The sequence below is a fragment of the Schistocerca serialis genome, chromosome 7 (genome assembly GCF_023864345.2).
Source record: "Schistocerca serialis cubense isolate TAMUIC-IGC-003099 chromosome 7, iqSchSeri2.2, whole genome shotgun sequence".
NCBI classification, from domain to species: Eukaryota; Metazoa; Arthropoda; class Insecta; order Orthoptera; family Acrididae; genus Schistocerca; species Schistocerca serialis.
The window spans coordinates 330,112,358-330,126,905 of record NC_064644.1 but is presented as its reverse complement, the minus strand read 5'-3'; positions in this window follow the sequence as shown (position 1 = coordinate 330,126,905).

Here is a 14,548-nt window from a genome sequence, read left to right as displayed (position 1 = left end):
TTACACAAGAAGTTTCCTTCTGCCGATGATCTGATATTAGCGAGCTAAGGGAAATTTTTTGAAGATGTTGAAGATCAGGTGACAGACGCGCCGAGAGAGATGAAACTTCGTTAACATGCAGCTAAACACATCACCGTGCGTCTAATCTTAAGAACAGCCAGGCACGTCGCAATCTTAACATGACATGGCAACCAAAACATTTAGTAAATAGACTTCATCCAAAATACCTGGGATTAACTATGGATTGTATTCTGCATACAAGCAGTGTTTTGAGAAAACGATAATGAAGATGGGAACCAGAAACAGCATCCTTCGCAAGATCACTGACAGTACTGATACTCAGTCCCTGAGAGTGACGGCACTAGCACCGCGTTTTTTTTTCCTTTATTAGTACGCTGCTCTACAGCCTACAGACTTTTATTTTAAAAAATGGAAGAAGAAAAGAAACAAGAAAAACAGGCGACAAAACGGTGACATAAAGTGTAAAATGGCGGAAAAATGCGGGAAGTTAAAACAGAAAGCAAAAGGGGTTGGCAATGTTAATAAAAGATACAGGAATCAGACAAGTAACATAGTACACACACAATTAAAAAACACGGCGACAGTCTGGTTTCTGTTCGCAAGAGATAAAAAGCACACCCAGCGACAGTATGATGGCCGTTCGCAACACTTCCCAAAAAAACACAACACGGAACACTCACTCTAAAACACTCACTGTAAAACACTGCACAAAAAGGGCGGCACAAAGATGACACTCCCGAGCACAAGGCAGATGGGGGGAGGGGGGGGGACCTGGAGGAGGGGGAAGATCAAGGAGGGAGGAAGGGAAAAAAACGAAAAGGGGGGGAACCAAGGAGGGAGAGGACTAATAAAGGGGGGAGGGGCAGGACAGACGCGAGAGGGAATGAGAGGAGGCAGAGGAGGGAAATGCAAAAGGACTTGGGGGAGAGAAGGGGGCAGAGAGAGGGGAGGTGGGGAAAAAATAGGATGGAAGGGGGGGAGGGGGAGCCCGGGAAAAGGACAGAGGTAAGGAGGGGGAGTGAGGATCAGAGTTGATAGGAGGGATAAATGGAGGGAGAGAGGGCATCATCCGGGAGGGGGAGTTGATGGAAGCCACCTTGGGAAAGGTGTGAAGGGTGTAGAGATGGAGGGTAGGGGGGACACAACAGTGAAGTCGTGGCAGGGGGCAGGGATGGGAGAGGAGAGGAGCAACCAGGGGGTGAGGGGGATCAAGGCGGCGGGAGGTGTAGAGGATGCAGATATGTTCGAGGAATAGGAGCAGATGGGGGAAAGGAATGAGGTCATAGAGGATCCGCGTGGGGGACGGGAGGCGTATACGGAAGGCGAGGCAGAGTGCATGACGCTCAAGGATCTGGACGGACTTATAGAATTTGGGAGGGGGGTGGCAGATATCCAGGCAGGACTGGCATAACAGAGGATGGGACAGATTAAGGGTTTATAGGTGTGGAGGATGGTAGAGGGGTGCAATCCCCATGTCCGGCCAGAGAGGAGATTGAGGAGTTGGAGGCAGTTGTGGGCTTTGGATTGGATGGAGCGGAGATGAGGGATCCAGGTGAGGTGATGGTCAATGGTGAGGCCAAGGTAGGTGAAGGTGGGGGTGAGGTGGACAGGATGGGCGCAGACAGTAAGGGAGAAATCCAGGAGCCGGAAGGAGCGAGTGGTACAACCTACGATGATTGCCTGGGTCTTGGAAGGATTGATTTTCAGGAGCCACTGGTTATGCCATGCAGCAAAAAGGTCAAGATGATTCTGGAGAAGGCGTTGGGACCGTTGGAGGGTAGGAGCGAGGGCGAGGAATGCGGTATCATCAGCATATTGCAAGAGGTGTACTGGAGGGGGGGGTGGTGGGGCATATCTGCCGTGTACAGGAGGTAGAGGGGAGAGGACGGAGCCCTGGGGCACACCTGCAGAGGGGTAGAAGGTGTGGGAATTGGCATTATGGACGGTAACATAGGAGGGGCGGTGGGAGAAGAAGGAGGCCATCAGACAGATGTAGTTGATAGGAAGGGCGTAGGTTTGGAGTTTAAACAGGAGACTGGGATGCCAGACAAGGTCGTAGGCCTTTTCGAGGTCAAGGGAGACAAAAATGGCGGAGCGACGGGAGTTAAGCTGGAGGGAGAGGAATTGAGTGAGGCGGAGGAGTTGGTCATCAGCAGAGAAGGAAGGTCGAAAGCCACATTGGGTGTTGGGGAGGAGGTGGTTTTGGCAGAGGTGGTGATGGATGCGCCAGGAATGGATGGATTCCAAGAGCTTGCTGAACACCGATGTGAGACAGATAGGACAATAGGAAGAGGCATCAGATGGAAGCTTGTTGGGTTTGGAGAACATCAGGATGCGGGAGGTTTTCCACAGGTTGGGATAGAAGCCAGTGGAAAGGATGACATTGTACAAGGTGGCAAGGACTGAAAGGAAGGAGGGAAGGCAGTGTTTGAGGTGGCGGTAGGTAATGCAGTCGTGGCCGGGAGCAGTGTTGCGATTAGTGCGGAGTGTGAGGCTGATGTCCTGTGTAGTGATGGGAGTGTTAAGTTCAGATGGTGGTGTGTGTCCCAAGTACTGGAAGCTAGGAGCAAGGGAGGAACGGAGGTAATTGTACGGTCCATGGCGTCAGGGAAGAGGGAATAATCAAAGTGGGGATCATCTGGGATGGGAAAAACATCGGAGAGGTGAGAGGCAAAGTGGTTGGCCTTACTGAGGTTGTCAGGAAAGGGACGGACATTAAGGAGGAGAGGGTACTGGGGGGTGGGGCGGTTCCCAGTAAGGCGGTGGAAAGCAGACCAATACTTGGAAGAGTTTAAGGGGAGCGTGGTGTTGAGTTGTGTACATGTCTGGCGCCAGGCACAGCGCTTCTTCGCAGTAAGCAGGTTGCGGATGTGTCGTTTGTAATTGCCGGAGGCGGGTAAGTGTATCCCGGTCACGAGTGCGGAGAAAAGAGCGGTAGAGGCGGCGGGACTCTCGAAGGAGAAGGACGGCCTGTGGAGGCAGGGCGGGGCGGTGAGGGTGGATGACTTTGGTGGGGATATGGGTGGCGACGGCGTCAGACAAGGTCTGGTGCAGGAAGGCAGCAGTGCGAGAGATGTCATCAGGAGATTGGAGGGTAAGGTCGTGGCCGTCAACCTGCGTGTGAATGGAGTCCCGGTAGGCATCCCAGTTGGCACGGGAGTAATCATGGACAAGTTTAGGAGGGACATCGGGGCGAGGAGCGTTGCAGGGATGGCGACCATTAGAGGAGGAGAACAGGAGCATGGTCACTGCCAGTGAGGTCAAGGACATCTGCGGTGATGCGCCCAAGGAGGTTCGGAGAGGCAAGGACCACATCGGGAGTGGTGTTGGATTCGGGTCGGGTGTGCTGAGGCAGGGGAACCAGGTCTCCCTGGAGGGTGGTGAGAAACTGATGCCACTGCTGGAGGTTGGCAGGATCATGGCTGTGGATATTGAGGTCGGCAGCAATCATGTAGGTGGAGAAGGTGCGGTCAATGTGGGCCAGGAAATCGTACGGGATGGGGGTGCGAGGGCGGACATAAATGGTGGCACAGGTGATGGTAAGGGTGGGGAAGAGGAGGCTGAGGGTGAGATGCTCGGCAGGATTGTTAAGGAGAGGTTGGGGCCGGACAGGGAGGTGCTTGAGGTGGCCTATAGCAAATCCGCCATGCGCCAGAGGGTACGGGTTATCAGTGCGGTGAAGAGTGTAAGGAGCCGTGGAGATGGAGATATGGGGTTGAAGGAGGGTTTCATTTAGGACGAAGGCATCCACGCGGTGCTGACGGAGGGTGTGGAGGAAGAGGAGTTTGTGGGTGGGCAGGGAGTGAATGTTGTGGTACAGGATACGGTAGGGCTGTTGTACCATTGGAGGGGAGAGTTAGACGAGAGTGGTGGTAAGATGGAAGATGGAACGGGCAGCGAGGGCGATTTCGGAAAGGGTGTGGGAGTGCTGGAAGGGGTGGATGTTTTGGAGCACAATGATGATGAAACGGATGATGTCCTCTGCAGTAGGTGGAGGGCGGAGCGAGTTGTTTGGGTGGATGGGGTCATCAACAGGATGGACAGGGATGGTGACCTCAGGGGTGACTGGAGGAGGTTTCGCTTTACACTTCAAGGAGTAGGTAGGATGTGGTTCGTTACAAGTGTTGCAGGAGAGGGGAGAGGTGAGGTTGGGGCAGTTCTTGAGGAAGTGTGAAGCTTTGCAGTGGGGACAAGTAGGGGGGTTCTTGCAGGCAGAGGTAACCTGGTCATTGTATGTGAGGCAGCGTTGGCAGCAGTAGGATTGGACTGGGGAACGGGAGGGGTCCACCTTATGACGGCGATTGTAGATGAGGGCTCCCTCGGTAAGGAGGCGGTCAATGGAGGAGGAGGATTCGGTGAAGACCCGCATGAGTAAAGTCGGCGCGGCATCATTGAAGAATGCGACGGGCCGAGCGGATTTCAATGTCGGGCTGGGAGTTGAGTTCTGCCAACACCTCAGCCTCTGTGATCACGGGGCTAAGCTTCGTGATCACATCGGTGAAGGTCGGCAGACGTCGAGGAGGTTGAGGCTGACGGGGAGAGGACGGGGTGTGGTTGGGGGTGAGGGTTGCACATTGGCCAAATTGGATACAGTGGATGCAGGAGAGGAGATCGGTGTGGAAGGAAGCATTGGGGGATTTAATGAGGACCGAGTCCTTGCGAGGAATCAGAAGGGAGATGGGGGCATTGGGGTAATATTTCCGGATGGTAAGGGTGAGGGAGCGGGCATCAAGGAATTGAGGGTCCGGATTGGCAGGGTGGCAGGCGTGGTGGGGGCGGGGGTCAGGGTCGCGTCCATGGGGGTGGGTGGGTCATGGGGATCGGGGATTTTTTTGGATGAGATTTTGGGGGAAGGGTCAACATTCGGGCGCTTTGAAGGTTTCGTGGTCACGACCGGGGGGAGAGGGGGCTGGGGGACGGGTTGCGAGATGGCGGGGGGCAGTACCACCCTGAGCAGCGGACGACGCAGAGGGAGGGGGCGTGGGTGTCACAGAGACTGCGGAACGTCGAGCCGAAATCCGTGCTGGATTGGAGCCCGTCGGTGGCGGTGCAGGGAGCGGCGGAAAGTCTGTAGCTGTCGATGGGGCGACAGTGATAGGGGAGGGGGAGTTGGGGGTGGTTGCAGCCGAAAGTGGCGCAGGGGTGGGGTGGACAGGGAGAGAAAGAAGGACGGGAAGGGGGGTGGAGGATGAGCTCCATGTGATTGTGGTTGGAGTAGCGGAGGGAGAGGTGAAAATGATAGTGGTGGTGGGTTGGGACATGGTGGCGGCGCGCGAGAAGGGCGGCGGCGGCAGACGGCGACGGCGGCGGCGGCGGCGAGCACCGGCAGGCGGTGACAGAGCGGCGGCGGCGGCGCGACAGGCAGACGGCGGCGGCGGCGACCAGGCGGCGGCGGCGCGGCGGTAGGCGGCGACGACGGCGGCGGCGACGGCGGCGGCGACGGCAGCAGGCAGCGACCGAACGGCGGCGACGATGGCGGCGGCGGCGGCGGTGGCGGCGGCGGCGGCGGCGAGCACCGGCAGGCGGCGACCAGGTGGCGGCGGCGGCGGCGGCGGCGGCGAGGGGGACCGGACGGCGAGCAGTAGTGACGGCGGCAGACGACACGGCAAGGGAATGGTGGGGCTCTTCCACGTCGAAGATACACCCTGAGAGTAGCCCAGGCAGTGCGAGTCCTCGATAAAGAAGTGAGGGAATCCAACCCTCGAATGCACCGCGTTGCAGTGCTACAGAGTATGAGTGGCCAGTCTGGTACAAATCCATCCATGCAACCAAAGTTGACAAGGCGCTAAGAAACACTCTTTTGCTGAGACCAACGCCATTTATAATACCAGGTGATCAAAAAGTCAGTATAAATTTGAAAACTTAATAAACCACGGAATAATGTAGATAGAGAGGTAAAAATTGATACACATGCTTGGAATGACATGGGGTTTTATTAGAACCAAAAAAAGAAACAAAGTTCACAAAATGACCGACAGATGGCGCTGGACAGCAAAACGTCGGTGACTGCGCATGACAATCGTGTGTAAAAGGATCTGTAATCAGAGAGAGAATCAGATGCACCAGCAGTCGCAGCATGTTGACGTTACCTGAAAAGGCGCTTTTAGTGAAGCTGTATTATGAGAATGGGGAATGTGCTAGTTCAGTGTTACGATCCTATAGCCATAGGAAGGGGATTCGAATGGGTAAAGGTCCGTTGACAAATGCAGCTGTAGCGAGAATGATTTCGAAGTTCGAAGCCACGGGTTGTTTAGACGATAGACCCCGTAGTGGCCGACCGAGCACAAAGCGTGATCCTGCTGAAACAATTCAGGAAGAAATAGAGACTGTAGCGGGTTCGTCTATGCATGGGGAAGTCAGCGCTCGTGCAGTCGCACGTCGCACAGGCATTCCATACACTTCTGTTTGGTTGGCACTTAGGCGTACCCTCCGATGCTATCCCTACAAAATCCATCGGCATCATGAACTGTTACTTGGCGATTTAGTGAAGCGGAGTGAATTTGCGGTGTGGGCGTTTCAAAAGATGGCGGACGCTGACGATTGGTTGAGTAACGTATTGTGGACCGACGAAGCTCATTTCACGCTCCGAGGGTCTGTCAACGCCCACAACTGCAGAATTTGGGCTACCGAAAATCCTAGAACTGTCGTGTTGGACTTACCACATCTACCGTTATCGTGCCTTTTTTCTTCGAGGAAATGCGTGATTCTTGTTTTGTAGCTGCTACCGTGACCGGTGAGAGGTGCGCCGATATGTTACAGAATCGCATCATCCCCAGCCTATAAACACCTGCTGGAACGTACGATGTTTACGCAGGATGGCGCTCCACTCCATACTGCTAGACGCGTGAAAGATCTCTTGCGCGCGTCGTTTGGTGATGATCGTGTGCTCAGGCGCCACTTTCGCCATGCTTGGCCTCCCAGGTCCCCAGACCTCAGTCCGTGCGATTATTGGCTTTGGGGTTACCTGAAGCCGCAAGTGTATCGTGATCGACCGACATCTCTAGGGATGCTGAAAGATAACATCGGACACCAATGTCTCACCATAACTCCGGACATGCTTTACAGTGCTCGACTGCAGCTATTGTTGAGGAATGATGGTGGACATATTGAGTATTTCCTGTAAAGAACATCATCTTTGCTTTGTCTTACTTTGTTATGCTAATTATTGCTATTCTGATCAGATGAAGCGCCATCTGTCGGACATTTTTTGAACTTTTCTATTTTTTTGGTTCCAATAAAACCCCATGTCTTTCCAAGCATGTGTGTCAATTTGTACCTCTATATCTACATTATTCCTTGATTTATTCAGTTTTCAAATTTATACTGACATTTTGATCACCTGGTACTTTACTAAATCGCTGGCAAAGCGCTACCAAATATTCGTCGTGGAGTAGCTGTCAGTGCGGTGGGAACAAACCAGACTCACCAGGAAAACCATGCAATACATGGCTGTTTCCAGTAGCCACAAAATAGAGTTCCAGAAGAAGTTTCCTCAAGACCACTTCCCTCTTACAAAACAGCAGTAGCTACAGCAAGGAAACAATTGTGGATTTTCAGACTTGACAATAACTCCACCTTGCCTCTCTTTTGGGAAAAAATTCCACCTGAGTATGAACAAAATTTCTTCTTGTGAAGGGTCCTCAATCATGTTCGTTCTGGAGTCGGTAGATCCTGCAGGAATCTCCAGAAATGGTACTTTTCAGAGTATACCACCAATTGTGAGTGTGGGGAGCCATAGACCATGGGCCACTTGCTGGATTGTCAACTGTGTCCTGCATCTTGCACAGAAGATCTTCTGCATTGACTCCGAGCGCAGTTGAAGTTGCAAGACTTTGGTCAACAATATTGTAGCTTGATAACTCTTTCTTTCATTTGTTTTTAATTGTAATTACCAAGTATTGAATTTCTTTCGACTCGAATAAAAAATATTCGGACGAGAGAGCAGCAGCTTCCTTACCGACAGATTTGCCCTCTATTTTAAATTACAGTCAAACGAATGTAGTGCGTCTACTAAGGTTTTGTGAGATGTTCGACTTGTTCTCTAAAGTTTTAGGGAGAAGTTTTAAATGTGTTGACAGGGAGCTTGGATCATTCACGTATTTTGTAAGTGATCAGCTACTCGCATTTCCTTGTGTATTTATTTTAGTTTTCCTCTCGTGTTACATGTGTTTCTACTGCCAGTTTTAGAACATCTGCCCATTTTTACACTATCTTAAAGGCTGCGAGATAGTGTGATTGTCTGTAGGACCGTGATAGAGGTTGGAGAAAGTGAGTGTAGTTATTAGTGTTACCCTTACTTATTTGATAGTATTTTAAACATTTTAATCATATTAGTTCCTACTTATTGTCTTAAGGATGCTGATAACCTCGCAGTTGAGCGCCAGTGAGCTGCAAACATAAATACACATAACAGTTACTGTGTCTTTTTATTCTGAAAATTGCAGATATTGTAATCTGCTGTAGATAGTGAGGGGCGATAATCGGCAGGCCAGTATCATCTACGCTGAATGACATCTTCAGACCTTCATCCCATTTAAAAAAAGTGTTGTATAGGCTAGTCCAGCATCTTTCAGATGCGGGAGTGTTCTCAAAGACAAAGACGGTAGAGCATGGACACTTATCACGCCAGATATGCAGGAGTGAGCGTTGTGGCGAAGACGAGACGATACGGAAACAAGAGGGCGAAGAACTGGAGCTGTTGAAGGCACGTACCATGCTGTAGCGTGGTCAGTTCTGCACGAGCAAAATCTATATCACTTACAACGTATACAAGTTCTGTGGGCACGAGATCGTCATGCTAGTTTACGTTCCTGCCAATGGATACTACCGAGACGCTGAGGGACCGAAGGGCCGCACATCACTTGTAGCAGTTTACACTGACGGAAAAAAATCCCTACACCACGAAATAATTACAGTAAAGTAACGAAATTTCGGGAATACATTTACGTAGGTAACGTATTTAAGCGATTAACGTTGAAAAATAACAGGGTAATCTAAGTGCGAGAGAAGCCATTACAAATTTTAAATGCTGGAACATTAATAGGCGGTTTAGCCTCCAGAATGTAGATTGAATGCATGCAAACGTGCATGCGTTGTGTCGTACGGTTGCCGGATGTCAGTTTGTGGGTTGGAGCTCCATACCTGCTGCACTTAGTCGATCAGCACATGTTGGGCTACAACAGCGGTACGTGGGCGTTACCCTTTTGGGAAATACGCCTTGGAATGCTGTTCACGAATGGTAGCAAAAAAGATCGAATCACCAGACGACGTACGAATTTGCAGTCAGGATAACCACGACAATGCTCCTGCTGTCATACGAAATCGAACTCCAGACTATAACTCCAGGTGTAGGTCCAGTGTGTCTAGGCCTCCGACAGGCTGGTTGTAGGTGCGCACCTGGTCTCTTTCTAGTCAACATACGGCCTCACTGGCACCGAGGCAGAACTGGCTTTCATCAGAAAACACACGAGACCTTCGCCCTGCCCTCCAATGAGCTCTCGTTTGTCACAACTGAAGTCGCAAATGGCAGTGGTTTGGGGTTGGTAGAATGCAGAACGTCTGACCCGGAGCTGCGCTTGAAGTAAGCGATTTGTAAAAGTTCGTTGTGTCACTGTGATTCCAACTACTGCTCGAACTGGTGCTGCATACGCAGTACGATTCGCCACAGTCATACGCTGAACACGACGGTCTTCCCTGTCGGTAGTGCCACGTGCCGTCCGGGGCCCGGTTTTCTTGCGACCATACCTTTCTGTGACCACCACTGCCAGCAATCATGTACAATGGCTACATTGCCGCCAAATATTTCTGCAATATCTCGGATGGAATATCCAACTTCTCGTAGTCCTACACCACGATCTCGTTCAAACTCATTGAGCTACAGACAGTGGTGTCTTTGTCTTCTTCAAGGCACTCTCGACTAACAGCAACTCACTAAGTCCACTCTCGAAGGTATCTAACGCTCAGGACCTTTCCAGCGCGTATTTAAAGCAAACCTGATTTGCATCCTCTTATACGACTGATGTGAAATTTGGACAGACATCTATCAGATGTAGAAACGCACCTACCAACTTTCGGTTACCTCGCACAACACCTTCTTCGTGTTGTTTTTTTCCGTCAGCGTATTTACCGATGAGACGCGTATCACAGAAGTGGCTATATCGATGAAAAGGTCTTGGAGACCTGCGCGCAGCAATGGCACAAAATTCTGTAGGCCGAAGTCGCAAGTGGTCATGCCAGACGCCGATGGCACCGACTGCGTTACAGCGCCATCTGTCTCTGCAGTAAATTCTGGCGCAAATTCTCTTGCTCATTTCTACTGCAATATTCCGGACAGTAGTCATGACGGAAGACGTAGTCCTTGCTGCCCTTATTCTACTGAGACATTATCCAGTTTTCCAAATAAATTAGCTCCTTGAGTGATGGCTCTTTTAAGGAAAGAGGACCACATTTCAGGCGTTACCTCTCATCACGTACAACGCAGTGGCCAACGACCTTCACGTAACGACCGAGAGCAGCGGCGTTTGTGCAGAGTTGTCAGTGCTAGCAGACATGCAATATTGCGTGAAATGACCGCAGATATCAATTTAGTACGTAAGACTAAAGTACTCTTTAGGATGGTGCATCGAAATTTGGTGTTAATGAGCTACGCCAACAGACGGCCGACGCGAGTGCCTTCGCTAACAGCACGATATCGCTTGCAGCGCCTCTCCTGGGTTCATGCCCATATCGGTTGGACCCTAAACAACTGGAAAACCGTGAACTCGTCGGATGATTCCCGATTTCAGTTGGTAAGAGCTGATGGTAGGGTTCTAGTGTGGCGCAGACAACACGAAGCCATGGACCCAAATTGTCAACAAGGCACTGCGCGAGCTGGTGGTGTTCTATAATTATGTGGGCTGTGTTTACATGGAATGGACTTGGTCCTCTGGTCCAACTGAACCGATCATAAACTCGAAATGACCATTTTCAGCCACCCGTGGGCTTCATATTCCCAAAAAGAGATGGAACTTTTATGAATGACAATGCGCGATGTCACTGGGTCACACCTGTTCGTGATTGGTTTGCTGAACATTCTGGACAGTTCCAGCAGGTGATTCGGCCACTCAGATCTTCCGACATTAATTCCACTGAAAATTTATGGAACGTAAAGGAGAGGTCGGTACGTGAACAAAATCTTGCAACACTTCCGCAATTATGGACGGCGCAATTATGGATGGCTCAATATTTATGCAGGGACTTCCAACGACGTGTTGAGTCCTTGCCACTTCAAGTTGCTTCGCTATGCAGGCCAAAAAGAGATCCGACAAGATATTAGGAGGTATCCCATGACTTTTGTCACCACAGTGTAACCTTCGTTGAATCTCACACATTTTTGAGATGGTAATTGATATGTTGCAGTGATATATTTTTGGCCCATGATTAGTATTTTACTCATGTACACAGATCAGTCACACTACAATGACCACCGCCCACAACAAAGCTGCCATCCGTCTGGTGCCGTTGCAGTGAGGGAAGTGCAGGATGAGCACAAAGTCTTTCCCTTATCACAAAAATTTGTTTCTAAAGATCTGTGCTGGATGCAGCTATGTGATTTGTTGCAAATGGTAGCTTAACTCATAAAGTTTTGTATGGAAACACTTTCAAATGTCTGTGCCGCTTTTTTGCAAGTTGGAGTTATTTTAGACACACTTTCATATTTGATCTGACAACATCAGTTACAGGAATTTCAACCACGGGTAGTGTTTCATCACTGGGGGTTATTTGTTCGCCAGTTTTTGTACGAAACCTTTCCGGAGAGATGGATCTGTAGGGATGGTCCACTATCATGGCCACTACGCCCACCAGACATAACCCCTCTTGACATTTTTGTGGAATTACTTTAAGGAGAAAATGTTCATTTCAGTAGTTCCTGATGTGCAGGCTCTTACAAGCATGAATATGAGATGCTGCAGAGATGGTGATGGAACAGATATTTGCGAAAGACAAGGAGAGAAATTTAGTATCGTTAGTCATTGTGGTAAGTGGTACAAAACAACTATTCATGGTGGTGTGTAGGAAGTATGAGATTTGAGATACATCACCAGACATTCTGAAAAGCACCATTCACTCAATTCCGAAGATAGCAAGCACCGATAAGTACGAGAATTATCGCTCAATCAGCTTACCAGCTCATGCAATCAAGTTGTTGACAAGAATAATGTACACAAGAATGGAAAAGCAAATTCAGGATGTATTAGATGACGATGAGTTTGGCTTTAGGAAAGGGAATGGCACGAGAGAGGCAATTCTAACGTCGGTGTTGATAATAGAAGGAAGACCGAGGAAAAATCAAGACACATTTATTGGATTTATAAACCTGGAAAAAGCGTCGACAATATAAAACGATGCAAGGTGTTCGAATTTTTGGAAAAAAAGGGTAAGTTTAGGGAAAGACCCGTAGTGTACTATATGTACAAGAACCAAGAGGGAACATGTAGGGATAGGTGGGTAATATACAATTATAGAAGAACCAAGAGGGAACAATAAGACTAGAAGACCAAGAATGAAGTGCTCGGATTAAAAAGAGTGTAAGGCAGGAGCGTAATCTTCCACTTCTTCTGTTCAATGTCTACGTCGAAGAAGCAATAAGGGAAATAAAACAAAGGTTCAGGAATGGAACTAAAATTCAGTGTGAAAGGATATCAATGATAAGATTCGCTGATGATCTTGGTATCCTCAATGGAAGTGAAGAAGAATTACAGGATCAGTTGAGTGGAGTGAACAGTCTGAAGAGTACAGAATAAGGACTGACAGTAAATGGAAGAAACATGAAAGTATTGAGAAGTAGCAAAAACGAGAAAAGCGACAAACTTAACATCAAAATTGGGGAACTCACGAAGCAGGCGAAGTTAAGTAATTCTGTTACCTAGGCAGCAAAATAACTCGTGATAGGCGGAGTAAGAAGAACATAAAATGCGAACTTAGCATTGGCAAAAAGAGCATTCCTAGCCAAGAGAAGTCTTCTAATATCAAACATAGGCCTTAATTTGAGGAAGAAATTCTAAGAACGTACATGTGAACGTGCTTAACATTTCGAGGGGCGTCACTTATTAGAAACATTTGATTGTTCTTGAGTTGGGAATTTAACTGTGTAAAAAAAAGTAGCCTGTCTATCAGCAACGGTGTATTTAGATTAACATTACAGGCATATTTGATGTGACTTATTGTATTCCACTGAAGTATTCTTCGTAACAACTTGATTGGGACTAGGCCAGTAATTCATCTACATGTAAATCTACATGGTTACTCTGCAATTCACACTTAAGTGCGTGGCAGAGGGTTCATCGAAACATTTTCATACTACTTCTCTACCATTCCACTCTCGAATGGCGCGTGGGAAAAAGGAACACCTAAATCTTTCCGTTCGAGCTCTCATTTCTTTTATTTTATTATGATGATCATTTCTCCCTACGTAGGTGGGAGCCAACAAAATATTTATGCATCCGGAAGAAAAAGTTGGTGATTGAAATTTCGTAAATAGATCTCGCCGAAAAGAAAACCGCCTTTGCTTCAGTGATTGCCACCCCAACTCGTGTATCATATCAGTGACACTCTCAACCCTATTGCCCGTAACACGAAACGAGCTGCCCTTCTTTGCACTTCTTCGATGTCCTCTGTCAATCCTACCTGGTAAGGATCCCATACGGCCCAGCAATATTCCAGCAGAGGACGGACAAGTGTAATGTAGGCTGTCTCTTTAGTGGGTTTTTCGCATCTTCCACGTGTTCTCACAACGAAGCTCAGTCTTTGTTTCGCCTTCCCCACAATATTATCTATGTGGTCTTTCCAATTCAAGTTGCTAGTAATTGTAATTCCTAGGTATTTAGTCGAATTGACAGCACTTAGATTTGTGCGATTTATCGTATACCCAAAAATTATCGGATTTCTTTTAGTACCCGTGTGGATGACCTCGCACTTTTCTTTGTTTAGTGATAATTGCCACTTTTTGCACCATACAGAAATTCTCTCTAGATTATTTTGTAACTGGAATTGATCGTCTGATGATTTTACTAGACGGTAAATTACAGCGGCATCTGCAAACAATCTAAGGGGGCTGCTCAGATTATCACCTAGATCATTTATATAAATCAGGAACAGCAGAAGGCCTGTGACACTACCTTGCGGAACGCCGGATATCACTTCTGTTCTACTCGATGATTTACCGTCTATCACTACGAACTGTGGCCCCCCTGAGAGGAAATCACGAATTCAGTCACACAACTGAGACGATACTCCATATGCACGCAATTTGATTAATAGTCGCTTGTGAGGAACGGTATCAAAAGCCTTCTGGAAATCTAGGAATATGGAATTGATCTGAGATCCATTGTCGACAGCACTCATTACTTCAAGGGATTAAGGAGCTAGCTGTGTTGCACAAGAACGATTTTTTTTGAATCCGTGTTGGTTATGTATCATTTTCTTCAAGGTGATTCATAATGTTCGAGTACAGCATGTGCTCTAAAATCCTACTGCAAATTGAGGTCAG